General features: G+C 36.3%; 1 protein-coding gene across 1 annotated transcript in view; it reads right to left on the bottom strand.

Moving 5' to 3' along the window:
• Nucleotides 1-14,704, bottom strand: part of KCNN2 (potassium calcium-activated channel subfamily N member 2) — an 827,086-nt gene that overhangs the window by 489,513 nt on the left and 322,869 nt on the right. The window contains exon 3 of the mRNA XM_063604594.1: nt 10,829-11,015. The gene's annotated coding sequence lies outside the window, so the exon portion shown is untranslated. The remainder of the gene's footprint in view (nt 1-10,828; nt 11,016-14,704) is intronic.

Genomic DNA, 14,704 nt, shown 5'->3' with positions numbered 1-14,704 from the left:
TTCATACCTATGGCAGGCAATTGCTATGAGAATTAAGTAGAATAATATACATGTAATAGACACTTAAGACCATGACTAGAGCATAGTAAATGCTTGATAATATATAATGTTACATATTATCAGACTACATAGAAAACTGATACATAAATCCTTGAACTTAAAAAATTGATCACTGGAGTCACATCCACCTGCATTCTAATCCAAGCTCCTACTGGTTGGTTGACTTTGAGAATGTTTCTTAATCTCTCTGAATCTTGGTTTTCAATCTTTAATTGGGATAATTAAGCCTGCTCTTTCTGATGACTGAAAAAATTAACAGATAATAAATATAAAGGGCCTAACATTACAACAGCCACGTGATAGGAACCCAGTAATGGTCTGTTACTAAATAAGGCAGTGAGGGTACAAACGAATAATCAAAGTCTCTAGCCATGAAGGAGTTTATATCCTTATCTTATCTTAGAGGAAATGCAGGCAAAGAAAGGAAACAGTAGGAGTATGAGACAAAGAAATCCTGAAGCCCAGAGAAATAGACAGTAGATAAAGGAGAAAAAATTTGTGTTAAATAGTGGAGAGTCAAGGTGTGTGCCAGTGAAGGCAAGAAACAGCTCAGGGATGAGGAGCTCAATCAGCTTCACTGACACAGATGGATTTCTCTAAGATATCCTTGAAAATGGAGGAGGTACTCCAACTATTTCTTTTGCAAAATTGAGTTCTTTGTTAAACAATGTGTTACGAACCATTATACCTATAATAGAAGGGTATACCTTAATTATGCTATTTCTCAAAATTATGCCTCTTCCATGACTCATGGTATACCAATGATAGGAAGAAGGGTAAGAGAAGACTTCTCAGGTACAGGCACTAAGGGTTGCATTGTCTGTAGAGAATTTAAAAACAATAAGAAAACTAAAAGGCTGTCTAATTTTGTTTTTGATCACTAATCATTAGATGTGGGGTATAAATGATAGAGATCAATCACCAGGTTTTGGTCTCTCAATGATTTTATCATTTAAAATTCCATGCTTGCCCTTATGGAAATGAGGGATATATTTTGCTTAATTAGTAGATTTCCTTGTCCTTGTTTTTAAAATAATTCCATATGTAATATACAAAGGTGGTTTTTGGCCGGGCGTGGTGGCTCACGCCTGTAATCCCAGCACTTTGGGAGGCCAAGGTGGACAGATCATGAGGTCAGGAGATCGAGACCATCCTGGCTAACATGGTGAAACCCCATCTCTACTAAAAATAGAAAAAATTAGCCGGGTGCGGTGGTGGGCGCCTGTAGTCCCAGCTACTCGGGAGGCTGAGGCAGGAGAATGGCATGACCCCCAGGAGGCAGAGCTTGCAGTGAGCCGAGATCGCGCCACTGCACTCCAGCCGGTGCGACAGAGCGAGACTCTGTCTCAAAAAAAAAAAATACAAAATAAAAAAAGGTACTTTTTAAGTTGACTGCTGAAATATTACTATTTCTTCATATAAAGCCATTTCATTTGTATGGATTTTACATGAACATTTTATACGAGAATGAAGACATTAGAGACATGATGTGTCACAGCTTAAGGAGTCTGTCAGCAAAAATCAGTCTAAAGCAGTTTGCACTCTCAACCTGTCAAGCAGTTAATGACTGAGAAAATCCTCTAGTTAATTTGTCAGTTGAAAACTTGGTGGTTATGAGCTTCATATAATACATCACCCACATCCTACTCAACAAACTGTCATCGAAAAATCCCTGAAATGGCTGATGTGTAGAAATGCTCTCCCTCTTCTTTTGAATAGCTGTTTCTCGTGAAAAAGAATATTTCTGTCAATGCTTATCCATGTTCCAGCGACAAGGCTGACAGACAACAGGCAGAGAAAGACCAACAGCTTGCCAGGCTGCTCACTGTCCTCAGAAGCCCCCAACACAGTCAGGAAGGACATTACTGCTGACATGGTCATGGATCTGCACAGAAGTGTGAAACTGGAAAACATGTCCCATGCATAACTTACTCACTTAAACAGTCTTAGATTCTAAACTCAAAGTGTCACAGAGTCAAAAGCACAATTTAGCTGTAAAAATACTTCCAAGAAGTTGGAATGCATGATCCTGAATATTTCCAAGGGGTCAAACTGGCCTAGAGACCAATAAGGGATCTTCCAAAAATCTTCTGAGGATAATATATGTGCAATGAATAGGAAGCAGAGTAAGTCCAAGCCACTAGAAATAGGAATGTCCCCCACTGCTTGGAGCCCTCAAGCCTTGGAGTCTGGACTAAAACCTGCAAATATCTTAACTGGCATCAACTCCATTTTCTGGGGCTAGGAGCAAAGAATGAAGGAAAGGGGAAGCTATGTACTAACTGGAGAAAAAGAGAAACATTTTGGTGGAAAATAATCTTTGTATTTACAACAAGAAAATAGAGGAAAATGGGCATGGGAATGACAAAATGTTAAAATGTATCTATTTATTTGCAGATTCAGAATTCTGAATATCTAAAGTCATTTTCTTCGTGTGCCAATTTTCTGGGGAAACTATCTGAAAAATCTGATCACATGGTTACATCAACCTCCTAGCCTCAGAAAAATAGATTTCGAAGGGACTTACAGAGCATCTAGTCTAATGTCTTTATTTAAAAAATGAAAACTAAGGTCAGAATATTAAGATGCTTTCTCCAAGGTTACAAGTTAAACTAGAGGCAGAACTGAAACTAGAAGCAGCTCCTTGACTACTGGTGCAATGGCATTTTCTCTGTGCCGTATATTAGACAAAGGAAGGTAAAATATCCTATTCTTGTCTTGAAATCAGTTACTCTGTCTACAAGACCACCCTCAAGTTTTTCTTTAAAAAAATGGAAAATGGAATGTTTGCCTTTGTGGCATTTAATTCTAAGTGTCTGCTTTTCACTTGTTGACATTTGTTATAAAGGCTTGTACTGCTGCCCCCTGAATATTCAGGGATTCTCATGCTAACTTCATACCCCGAATTTCCCTCTTGGGCAATTCCTTATGGTCCCTAAGCCTGCTTACAACAATCACACTTTCTTACACTAAAACTTAACTGTCATGTGCTCTATTCTCTCAAAGTCTCAGCAAACAATTGGCACAGAAATCTGATAAATGTATCCTATATACACCACTTAGCTGACTCTGAATGAAATGCAACTGTCCATTCCCTTTTGTGCCCTCAGCATACTGAGTACCTGCAGCTAGCCTGTTGACACACATGAGCAGTGTGGTGTGTGTGTGTGTGTTTGCAGTATGGCATGTGCATGTGTAAGTGCATGCATGTGCATGTGTATGCACACAACACTGTCTTGATAGCAAATAGATATGGAATAGTTGAGACTTTCTATAATAACTCTCTGGTTCTACAGTAGTGCTCTTACCAAAAGCATGAACACAAAGTAAAACAGCTCATTTTTGTGTCCTACCACCTTAACTTTGTATTTTGCAAACCGCTACTAGATGCTAAGGTATTAGACTTCAAATTAGACTACTTCCTAATGGAAACCATGAGGTGAAAAAGAAAGAAATTGTAAGGAAGAGGAAAGAAGTAGAAGAAATACAGGCTTTTGGAGCATTCATTGTCATATTAAGCAGATTCCCTGCTTGGTGCTATAGTATTTATATCTCCCCAATTTTTGGCATGCTTTTCAGTTCTTATTTTTGCTTTTATCAATTTTGCTACAAAGATTACTTGAATTCCAAACATTTTAAAATGCTGAATTGCATTCAATAGCTTATTTTTTTATTAAAATGATTTAAAAGTTTTATTTCCACTTTTTTTTTTTTTTTTTTTTTGAGACAGAGTCTTTGTCGCCCAGGCTGGAGTGCAGTGGTGTGATCTCCGTTCATTGCAACATCTGCCCTCCAGGTTCAAGCACTTCTCCTACCTCAGCTTCCCGAGTAGCTGGGATTACAGGGGCCTGCCACCACACCTGGCTAATTTTTGCATTTTTAGTAGAGACAGGTTTTCACCATCTTAGCCAAGCTGGTCTTGAACTCCTAACTTCATGATCCACCTGCCTCGGCCTCCCAAAGTGCTGGGATTATAGGAGTGAGTCACTGCGCCTGGCCTATTTCCTCTTTTTATTTTATGAAGTATAAAAGTTCTTTTATTTCTTGGGGAAATATCTCTTCACAAGTCAAGAGAAAAGTCTGTGATTGTGAGAAAAGGTCAAGTTTTATTTCAGTAACCACCACATTGATCATGTTTCTAATTCTGTCTACCTGAACACAAGGCAAATTAGTCCTGCTCTTGGGATTATTGACGTGACAAATTGGAAGAAATACAAAAACAGTTTCCTGAGAAGATATAAGATATCAAAGTGCTGACTGATGATCATTTAACAAGTTCTGAACCAACTACTTCTCTTTAGCAAAACAACAGGACCTAACAAAACCCTAAACACTGTATTACCTAGATTTTAAGAAGTGCTTCCCCTCTCCACACACATGCACTTTTAAATAAACATTTTTTAGAATATTTTTGAATTTACAAAAGAGTTCTAAAGATTGTACAGACTGTTCCTCTATACCCCACACCAAGTTTCTACTATTGTCCACATCTTGCACTGGTATAAGACATTTGTCACTAGTAAGCCAACATATAGATCTTTTAAATTAAAGTCCATACATTATTTGGTTTCCTTAGTTTTTACCTAATTTTTTTTTCTGTTTCAGGATCCTATCCAGAATACAATATTACATTTAGTTGACAAGTCTCCTTAGCCTCCTCTAGATTGTGACAGTTTCTCAGATTTTCTTTTTTTATCAGACTTTTTTGATCATCTTGACAATTTTGAATAGTACTGGCTAGGAATTATGCAGAATGTCTCTCAACTTGGGTTTGTCTGATGTTTTTGTCATGATTAAAATGGAGCTATGGGTTCTCAGGAAAAAGAGCACAGAGGTGAAGCACCATTCTGATCACCTCTGATCATCATTCTGATCAAGGTGCATGCTATCAACATGACTTCTCACTGATGATATTAACCTGGATGACTCTGCTGAGTAGTGACTGCCAGATTTCTCCACTATAGAGTTATTTCTTTTTCCCCGTTTACATACTGTACGATTTTAGAAGAAAGTCACTCTGTGCAACCCCTACTTAATGTGTGGGACATTTGCTTTACCTCCCTGAGAGGGGAATAGCTACATAGAAGATATGTCTATTGTCCTCTGTTCATTCATTCAGTCATTTACTTATATCAATATGAACTCATAGATATTTTATATTTGGATTATAATCTGACTTGAAGCCATTGATTTTGTTTCTTAAATTATTCCAGCTTTGGTCACTGGGAGCTCCTTCAGTTGCTCTGAGGTCCCTTTGATATGTCCCCATCAATTTATTTTATTTTTTGAGGACTTGCCACCACAATACGTTCCAGGCCCATCACACATATTGGCTGCTTCAGACCTAGAATTAGCCATTTCTCCATGGAGCTCTGTTTCTATTCATAGGAAGATGGTATTAAAAACTAAAAATGGGTGCTGGATTTGCTCTTGCCACGAGACCCTATCAGCTGGTAGAGAAAGAAAATATATTTGTGCACATTAACTTGTATATATACATACTTCTATAGGAATTTCTTTACGTATCCATATATATTTATATTAAGCTAACCATGAGTTCATGCTGGTATTTCCAACTGGAATCCATTGCTACATGAATCATTGTAGCTTATTCTTTGTTTATCTGGCTCTCTCTCTCTCTCTCTCTCTCTCTGCCATCTGTTTACTTATTTGTTCAATTCCAATATACATTATAAGAATTTCAGAATTGTTAACCTGTACTACCATGGATTAAAACTTTATCAAGTAGAATACAGCTCTTACATACAATCTATTTTGCTTTTAGTCTTACAGTCTCCACTCATTTCCAATTACCTCGGTCAGCACTTTTCCCCACTACCTTCCTTAGTCTGGCAGTTTCATACATTTGTAATAAAGTTATGTTCTTTTGTCACATTCAGCATTCTACCCTGGATCCATCAACTTCCTAATTTATTTTTTAAATTTGTATAAATTAAAATTGACTTTGTGGGCCAGGCACGGTGGCTCGTGCCTGTAATCTCAGCACTTTGGGAGGCCGAGGTAGGTGGATCTCCTGAGGTCAGGAGTTCGAGACCAGCCTGGCCAACATGGTGAAACATCATCTTTACTAAAAACACACAAAAAATTAGCTGGGTGTGGTGGCAGGTACCCGTAATCCCAACTACTCAGGAGGCTCAGGCAGGAGAATGGCTTGTACCCAGGAGGCGGAGGTTGCAGTGAGCCGAGACCACGCCATTGTACTCCAGCCTGGGCAACACCAGTGAAACTCTTGTCTCAAAAAAAAAAAAAAAAGACTTAGTGATAAAAGGTTCTGTAAATGGGGTCACATAGTATGCAGCCTTTTCAGATTGGCTTCTTTTGCTTTGCCACATGCATTTAATATTCATTTATGTTTTTATGTGGCCTAATAGCTCATTCCTTTTTATCACTGGATAATATCCCATTGTATGGATGTATCAGTTTATTTACCCATTGAAGGTCATCTTGGCTGCTTCCACTTTTTGGTGATTAGGGAAAAAGCTGCTATAAACATTCACATGCAGGTTTTTGGGCAGACATAGCTTTCAAATCAGTTGGATGTATATCTAAGAGTGCAACTGCAAGATTGTATAGTAAGACTGTATGGTTAGCATCATAAAAAACTATAAAACTGTGTTCTAAAGTGGTGGTACCATTTTGCATTCCCACCAGGAATGAATCACAGTTTCTGTTGTCTTCATTATTGACAGCAATTTGTATTACCAAGTTTTAAAAAATTTTTAGACATTCTAATTAGTGTGTGGTGGTAGTTCATTGTCATTTTAAGCAATACTCCCCCTACCTGCCAAGCCCACACACACACATTTTAACATGCTAAAATAAACATAGGTCTTATAAAATATATGAACATTTAATATAATGTTTCTGGTTTTGCCCATGAAATGCTACAGCTCATCTTAAAGCAGATAATACTTAGATTTATATAGTACAAAGGAACGGTGACTTTCAAGGATTCAAGCAGGAGACCATACATGTTTTATCTGTCTTATGAAGTTGTCAATTTGGAATGTATCTGGCTGCAAGCAACAGAATTCTTCATTACAGTCAATGAAGCAAATTAGGTTTTGTTTACCTCACATAACAAACAGTCTAGAGGAAGGCATTTGCTGTCATTGATTCACATGCTTAGATTTGATATTAGAGACTAAGAATTTTTATATTCTAGCTCTACCCAGGTGTTTTACATCATGGTTAAAAGACTGTTCCTTTTGTAGACCAGAAGTAATGTCTATTTTCAATGCAGTAAGTGAGTGAGAACAGTGTCAGTAAAAGTTTCATAAATAACCGATTTCTATTTATGTCTTTATTTCTAGAACTGGGCTACATGGCACCCCATAACTGCATAGGAGGCTAGGAAAGTTAGTACAGCATTTAGTTGGATGATATCCCAGACTGAACAAAACTGGACTGCAATTAGCAAGGCAAAGAAGATAAATGGTTACACAATGGACAGAATTTGGGGAGAACACATAAAATGAGTATTTTGAAATATGCTTTTACAGTAACAGTATTAATGATTAGTACTTTTTTGACCAGCTTTAATCAGAGCAAGATATTTTTATTGAATTGGAAGAAATATATCACACTGACATAAAATTTTAGAGATGGAACAGATTTAAAGAAGTGAAAAGAAAGTGGGATTTAGAGTTAGAAGACCAGATTTCAAGGTTTGGCACTGGTTTTCACTAGCTATCAAACCTTAGCTAAATTACATTACTTTATGTTACTTTCCTTATTTATAAAATCTTTTTCTCCTGTGGATAACATTTTCTGTTTTTTCATGTGTAAAGTAATTTAGGATTATGTCTTGGACATTGCAAATTATCCAATGAAAAGACTGCAAATTCTCTTATATTACTCTGAAGATTATAAATTTTTGTTTCATTGCTTTTTTAACCAGGCAGTTAATTAGGCAAATCTCGATCTTCAAACTCTGTCTCCCTTGCAATGGTCAACAACTGAAAATTCAGTTCAGTTTTTTTAGCCTAAGCTGTAGTGCTTAGAGTCTGTCTCATGCATGCATAACTCTGGAATTTACCAGACATTTGGGCAGACACAGAATTTGGAGCTCTCCCTGTCTAACTTTCTTTTTCCAGGATTTTCTCCTTCACTTTTCAGCTTCTATGGCTGCACTGGATCTGTACTCTGTCTTTAAGCCAGTAAGATGATAGGCTTCTATTTGAGTCTTAGTTGTTGCCCCTGATTTAGTCTGAAGTCTCACCTCAGGCTGAAAGCCATAAAAGGTGGGAAACTCCTCTTATGCTGTTTCTGTCATGCAAGTGTTCATCTTCTTCCAGGATCAGCTTGTTATCAGATAAGGCCTAGTGCCTTTGGATAGCTGTTTTTTTTTTTAACATTTTGCTTAGAGTGTATACTTTCTATTTGCAGAAGAGTTGCTTTAGTAGGAACTACTCAGTTATAATCAGAAGCAGAACCCCTAGTTTTCTCATCTATAACATGGGGAATAATAATTATGTATGTCATATTTATTTCTGGGATTTTTATGTATATCAAATAAATTAGTGCATATGAAAAAAACTTGTGAACTTATAGTGCCACAGGGATCATTTGTCATTATTGCACAGATTGTAAAACTCTGGGCCAGAGACATGAATTGACAGTAAAATAATTATAGATCTAGTCAGTATCAAAACTAGGACAATAATCTAGGTATCCCAGACCTTAGTCTAGCCCCATTTCAACTATGCCATACAACTTTCTTTATATTTGAAGTTTGTCCCTAGGCACCAAAATATCTACCAGATTTACCCATTTGGTGAAACATCGAGCCAATTCAGTGAAACTAGAATGATTGTTTTTCTGAATCAACTAATCAGCTAACCAAAACAGCTACCCCAACAACAGTTTTTAGAAGAATTGAGAATCAGACAGTGAAAGTTGGGTCTTTCATTGGCCAACACCTCTCAGGTAGAAGATGCTCACAGACTTTCCTTTAGGATTCTTCACCTGCTTCTGAGCACCCCATGCCTTCTTTTAGCTTTAGGGTTAGAGTTAACTCCAGGTTAGTCTAGTCCAATAGTTTTAAGAGGTAAAACTAATTTTTTTTCTTTTGCATCCTCTTATTTTGTGTTAGGTACTGCTAATTGAAAATAAAGTATCCTTGAGAGAGATCATGCAATTATTTATTTCCATCTTTTACACTAGGTCAGACACCCCACAGTCTATGTGGGAGCAGGGATATGAGTATGTGATGTATTTTCCTGTGTGTTCTTTCTCAGCAACAATGTCATAAGGAGCAACTAGATTCTCACTAAGGCTTGTGAGTTATTCAGATGTTATCTATCCATCTGAACTTGCGTGAGGCAAGGTTATGAACAGCAAACAGAGGAAACTTTGTAACAGACTCTTCAGGTTTTATCATGTTTTACCAAAATTTATTACAGAAGTGCCTTGATATCTTCAAATTAGATACTGAAATTCATTTAAAAAATCAGTAGGATGTTGACAAAGTCCCTTAAGCAGCCTTGAACTTTAAAACTCTTTCATTGCTAGTGCAGCTCTTACCTAAGCTTTGCAGACTATGCAAACCTTTCATCCTAGTCTAAGTAATTATGCATTCTTTATTGATCCTGATCAGAATGTGTGATAGATCACTACAGCACCTTGTGCTTAGGAATCAGTCTCCCAAAAAAAGGTTTTTCCAGATTTCTGTTTTGCAAATCTTGAAATGACATACAAATATCCAGGCAGACAACTCCTCTATTTCCAGTAAATCGAATGCTGGTATGCCTTCTTTGAACAAATATATTGGCAGCCCTTATTCAGATACAATTTGAATAAAATCTCAAACTCTTAAAAAGTGTACTATGACAATCTTTAGACATTCATTCATTTAACATGTAATTATCAAGCACTTACCATGAGTAGTAATTGTTCTTGGAAGGGAAATACATTAATGAACAGAGAGATGATGCTCTGGCCTCATATAGCTTACATGTTAGTAAGAAAATAAATAAATACATATATATACATACATGCAGATTTTGAACACTGCTGAAGAATAAAGAAAAACGATGATGATCTACAGGATGAATGAGCCGTGGGTAAGGGGTGAGATAGCTAAATAATAAGCTAATAAGCTATGGGATAGCTAAATCCCTCTCTCTTGAAAGAAGCTATTGAAAGAAGGACTACCTGAGAGGTTTGATCTGAGAAATTAAGTAAACATTTCAGACACAGGGAGTAATAGGTATAAAAGCCTAAAGAAGTGGAAAAGAGAGCAATGTAGTGAGAGCCCTGGTGACCAAAGGGTAGAGAGCTGTGAGTTTTGATAATTAAGAATATAAGGCATAAAGAAGACTGTAATGTTCTCAGTCATCTAGGGCGTGATCTAGCAAGCTGCCCAAGAATCATCTGATTCTTGGGGACTGTTACTCACTTACCATTATCCATCAATTAAAGCCCAGGCATTTTACATCTTTGTAGAGTTAGATATTAATTTGTAGAAAATGGATAAACTGGTTTTTGGTTAGTAGAGCAGATAATCACAAAGGCTACATTTTAAATTTCTCTGTAGTATATAACCAACATTTTCATTTGGTTAACTAACTTTTCATTCTTATTCCTGCTTTCTTTGCTTTTAGTTTTCTATTCATCTTAAATGTATTTGTGTCTTACTTATTTCTTTAAATCAACTTTATTACCCCATGGGTTTCCTCATTAATGAGTTAAATAAATGGTTGACACATACTCACTGTAAATTTTTTTAATATTTCAGGAATTATACCTTTGTAGTTGAAGAGGCAGGCAAACGTTGCTCATACAGGGCCTTGTGGGCCTTGGGATGATCGCTTAGGTTGCTTTTTGGAGAATGGATGGAAAGGAAAGATGGTGGCAACAGAGAGGCTGCTAGAAGCCTGCTTCTGCTTCAGTGGTCCAAGCAAGAGATGAGGTCAGGTGAAGAAAGGAGATGTCTGTGGAGATAAAAGAAATTGAAAAAGTCAAGAATAAACTTTTAACTAGCTACTTAGTGAGACTTTGAGTGACTCGGACTCGTGGTATCAGGTAAGTTTTGATTGATGAGGCATACAGTGAGAGACAGGAAACTTCATGAAAAAAATTCTACTAACTCATGGAAGTCTTAGGAGGGAAACCCAGGGTGTGACATCATTTTGGAGGGCGTGAAACAATATGCCTTTAATAAGGGTGAAAAATAAGGTTCTTGTTCCCTTCTTTTAGTCCTGCATGAAATAAGTGTCCAGAAAAATCAACATAATAAAAATAATATATAAACTAAATTTATAGGAGTAGAAACAGAAGCTTATTAAAGTTCAATATTAACATTTTTAAAATAGACTTAATTACTATATTATATACATCAGAAAAAAATAAGACTCTGGAGAATATGTAAAAAAAAAAAGCTCTCCATAGACTGAGAAGTTTAGATAAATAAAACATCTATTTGACTAAATATGTGCAGGAAATATATGAATAGGCAACCCCCAACATTTTCTCCTGGCTGTGATTTTCAAAAATATATTCAGTGAAGGAACTGTGGAATTTTCAATTTGCTTACCAAACCACTAGGAAGGTCTATTTTATAAGATTCATATCCTCTCCACATCACCATCACAAAATTCATTTACATTTGGATGGAGTTCTAATGCACTCAAGTGATGGTCTTTTGTTTCCCTTCTTTTTTCTAAGCAGCCAGTCAATCAGTATTTTCATTTTACTGCTTTGGATCTGAACTGGTACATTTTCTGACAGCAAAGCCATAGATTGTTAAGGGAGATTACTGTATGTACTTACCATTTCAGAGCCTTAACAAACGAGAATTTACTCCTGTCAACAAATTAAATTTTGGCTTTAAAAGCATGCATGCCTTCAAACACCTAGATTATGACTTGCAAATCAGAAGTCCTTGCTCAGATTTAGCTCCCATGCATTAGATGTCAAAGTTAACATAAGCAATTGCAAATTACAGAGACAAAATAAAGACATTCTGTCATTTCGGTACATGTAGTTGAGAAAGCAAGAAAGAAAAAGAGCTCATATATCAACAGTATCGCTGTTGTATAGTTATTTAACTTTTATAAGTAGGAGTCCCCAAGTAATTACTCAGTGCTGAAGGTTGGGACTTATTACATGAAGTATCCGTCAAAGCCAAGATGATGAAGAATAAGCAGTTCTGTGTGATTAATAGGTACAGGAGGACAAAACAAAGGAGATTAAGAAAGCCAGTGGGTTTTAGTGATAAAGTAAACCTCAATTCTCAATAAGGCAAAAAATACTCATTCAACCAGCAAGCCATTAAGCTCCCTAGAAAAATACTTATATGCCCCAGGTGAAGGCCTAATATGAGCTTGTCTATGATGGTACAATTAGGAAATTCATTCATGTAGTTCAATGAGAAATTGTTCCTTGAATTAAAATTCATTGTTAAAAGGGACCAAATTAAGACAGTCTTATAATCAAGATATAGAATGTTATTTCATTTAGTTAATTCAATTGAGAAATTATACTAAAACTGCTATAGGTACAATTAACAAAGAAGCATGCAAAAATGCTATTTCAAGAACCTGTGTGTAATTTTTCCTGCTTATGAATTCCTTCCCTGTGTGCTGCGTATAAGCTATATCTGATGGACTGCCTTAAGGTAGCCAAGTTGAGCAAGTAAAAATACAGAGCAGCCAGTTAAATTTGAATTTCACATGTACACAACTAATATTTTTAGAATGTCTGAAATTTGTTTATTGTGTATCTGAAATTTAAAATGTAGTTGAGTTACCTGTATTATTTCTGGCAATGTGTTTAGGTATTTCTCTGTGTATTGTTTTCTTATTACAAGTACTGTTCTTAACAAAAGAACAGATAACATTTATACAGATGGCATCCTTAGAATTACAGAATTTTAGAGCAAAAAGGGACTTAGATATAATGTAACTGGATAATTTGTTCTATACTTAAGGAAACTTAGATTCAAACAGACTAAAAGACTTGTCAAGATCCCACAAATAGCTAATATCCAGAGATGGAACTGGAATAGGTTTCCCGGATCCCAGTTCTTTCATTTTCTAGTGTGTGTTGTCTGTCTTAAAACTGAACTGCCAGTTGGTTTTTCATGACAAATATGGACCAGGCTGATCATTTAGACAGATGTACCTATTTACAAATCATTTTGCTTTTCACTTACAAAATCGAAGTGAAAACACAAACACACATGCGAGCATGCGCACGCAGGAGCCAAAAGGAGAGTTTTAAGGCAATATGCTGTATATCAAGAACTTTGTAGTCTGGGGCTTCCCAGTTCCCATCCCACCTTTAGGTATTAGTGTCCAAAACTTCTTTCAGGGAATGATCTTTATTCATTGAATATAGTCTATAGTCTTATGAGGCTGTTGATTCGGGTACGCTTCCTAGCCAGAATGGGCATATGACCAAGCCACGTCAGTTGACAGTTTTTATTTTTTAGCTATCTTCTAACCTCCAATTTGAATCTTAAGGCAAGCAACAAAAGGTATGCTCCTCCACCCGCTTCAATCCTGAGAGCAAGATGATTTCAGGTCACTTATTGCAACGGAATTGACTGGGCAAGACAATGGAGCAGTTCATACTTCCAAGACACTTTGGAACTAATTGTTTCCTTCTATGTGAAAACGGTTTCTTCAGCTCCCTCATATTCTCCCAATAAATTACTTAAAGAAGTGGAGTTGTTTTCTATTGCTCACTATCAGACACCTGTGATTGACACACAATATTTATATATTTCAAAAAGAAATTGAATGCTAATGCTGGCATAGGAAAAACCTTCAATATCATAGGTAATCCGTTAACAGAAGAATCCAAGAGAAAGAGTATTGAGGCACTAGGAATTTAATATATATAACTTCCACTCGTGTGGGTGTAAAAGTGGTTTGAAAAACATTTATAGAATTAAATATGAAATTCAAACTGTTATATAGATTATGGTTAATAAACTTCCAAAGACTTAAATATAAAAACTAAAAATGATGAAACTTCCAGAAAAATCATGAGAGAAAATTGTTTTTAACCTTGAGTTAGGCAAGGATTTTTTTGAAAGGCACAAAATGCATGAACCATAGGAAGAAAAGATTGATAAATTGAATCTCATTCATATTACAAACTTTTGCTCTTTAAAAGAAACTGTGCTGGGAAAACTGGCTAGCCATGTGCAGAAAACTGAAACTGGACGCCTTCCTTACACCTTATACAAAAAATAACTCAAGATGGATTAAAGACTTAAATATAAGACCCAAAACCATAAAAACCCTAGAAGAAAACTTAGTCAATATGATTCAGGACATAGGCATGGGCAAAGACTTCATAACTAAAACACCAAAAGCAATGGCAACAAAAACCAAAATTGACAAATGAGATCTAATCAAACTAAAGAGCTTCTGCACAGGAAAAGAAACTATCATCAGAGTGAACAGGAAACCTGCAGAATGGGAGAAAATATTTGCAAGCCACCCATATGACAAAGGTCTAATATCCAGAATCTACAAGGAACTTAAACAAATTTACAAGACAAAAACAACCCCATCACAAAGTGTGTGAAGGATATGAACAGACACTTCTCAAAAGAAGACACTTATGCGGCCAACAAACATATGAAAAAAAGCTCATCATCACTGGTCAT

The sequence above is a fragment of the Pan paniscus genome, chromosome 4 (assembly GCF_029289425.2).
Source record: "Pan paniscus chromosome 4, NHGRI_mPanPan1-v2.0_pri, whole genome shotgun sequence".
Lineage (NCBI taxonomy): Eukaryota > Metazoa > Chordata > Mammalia > Primates > Hominidae > Pan > Pan paniscus.
The sequence above is the reverse complement of the archived record's forward strand: the minus strand, read 5'-3'. Positions and strand labels throughout refer to the sequence as shown.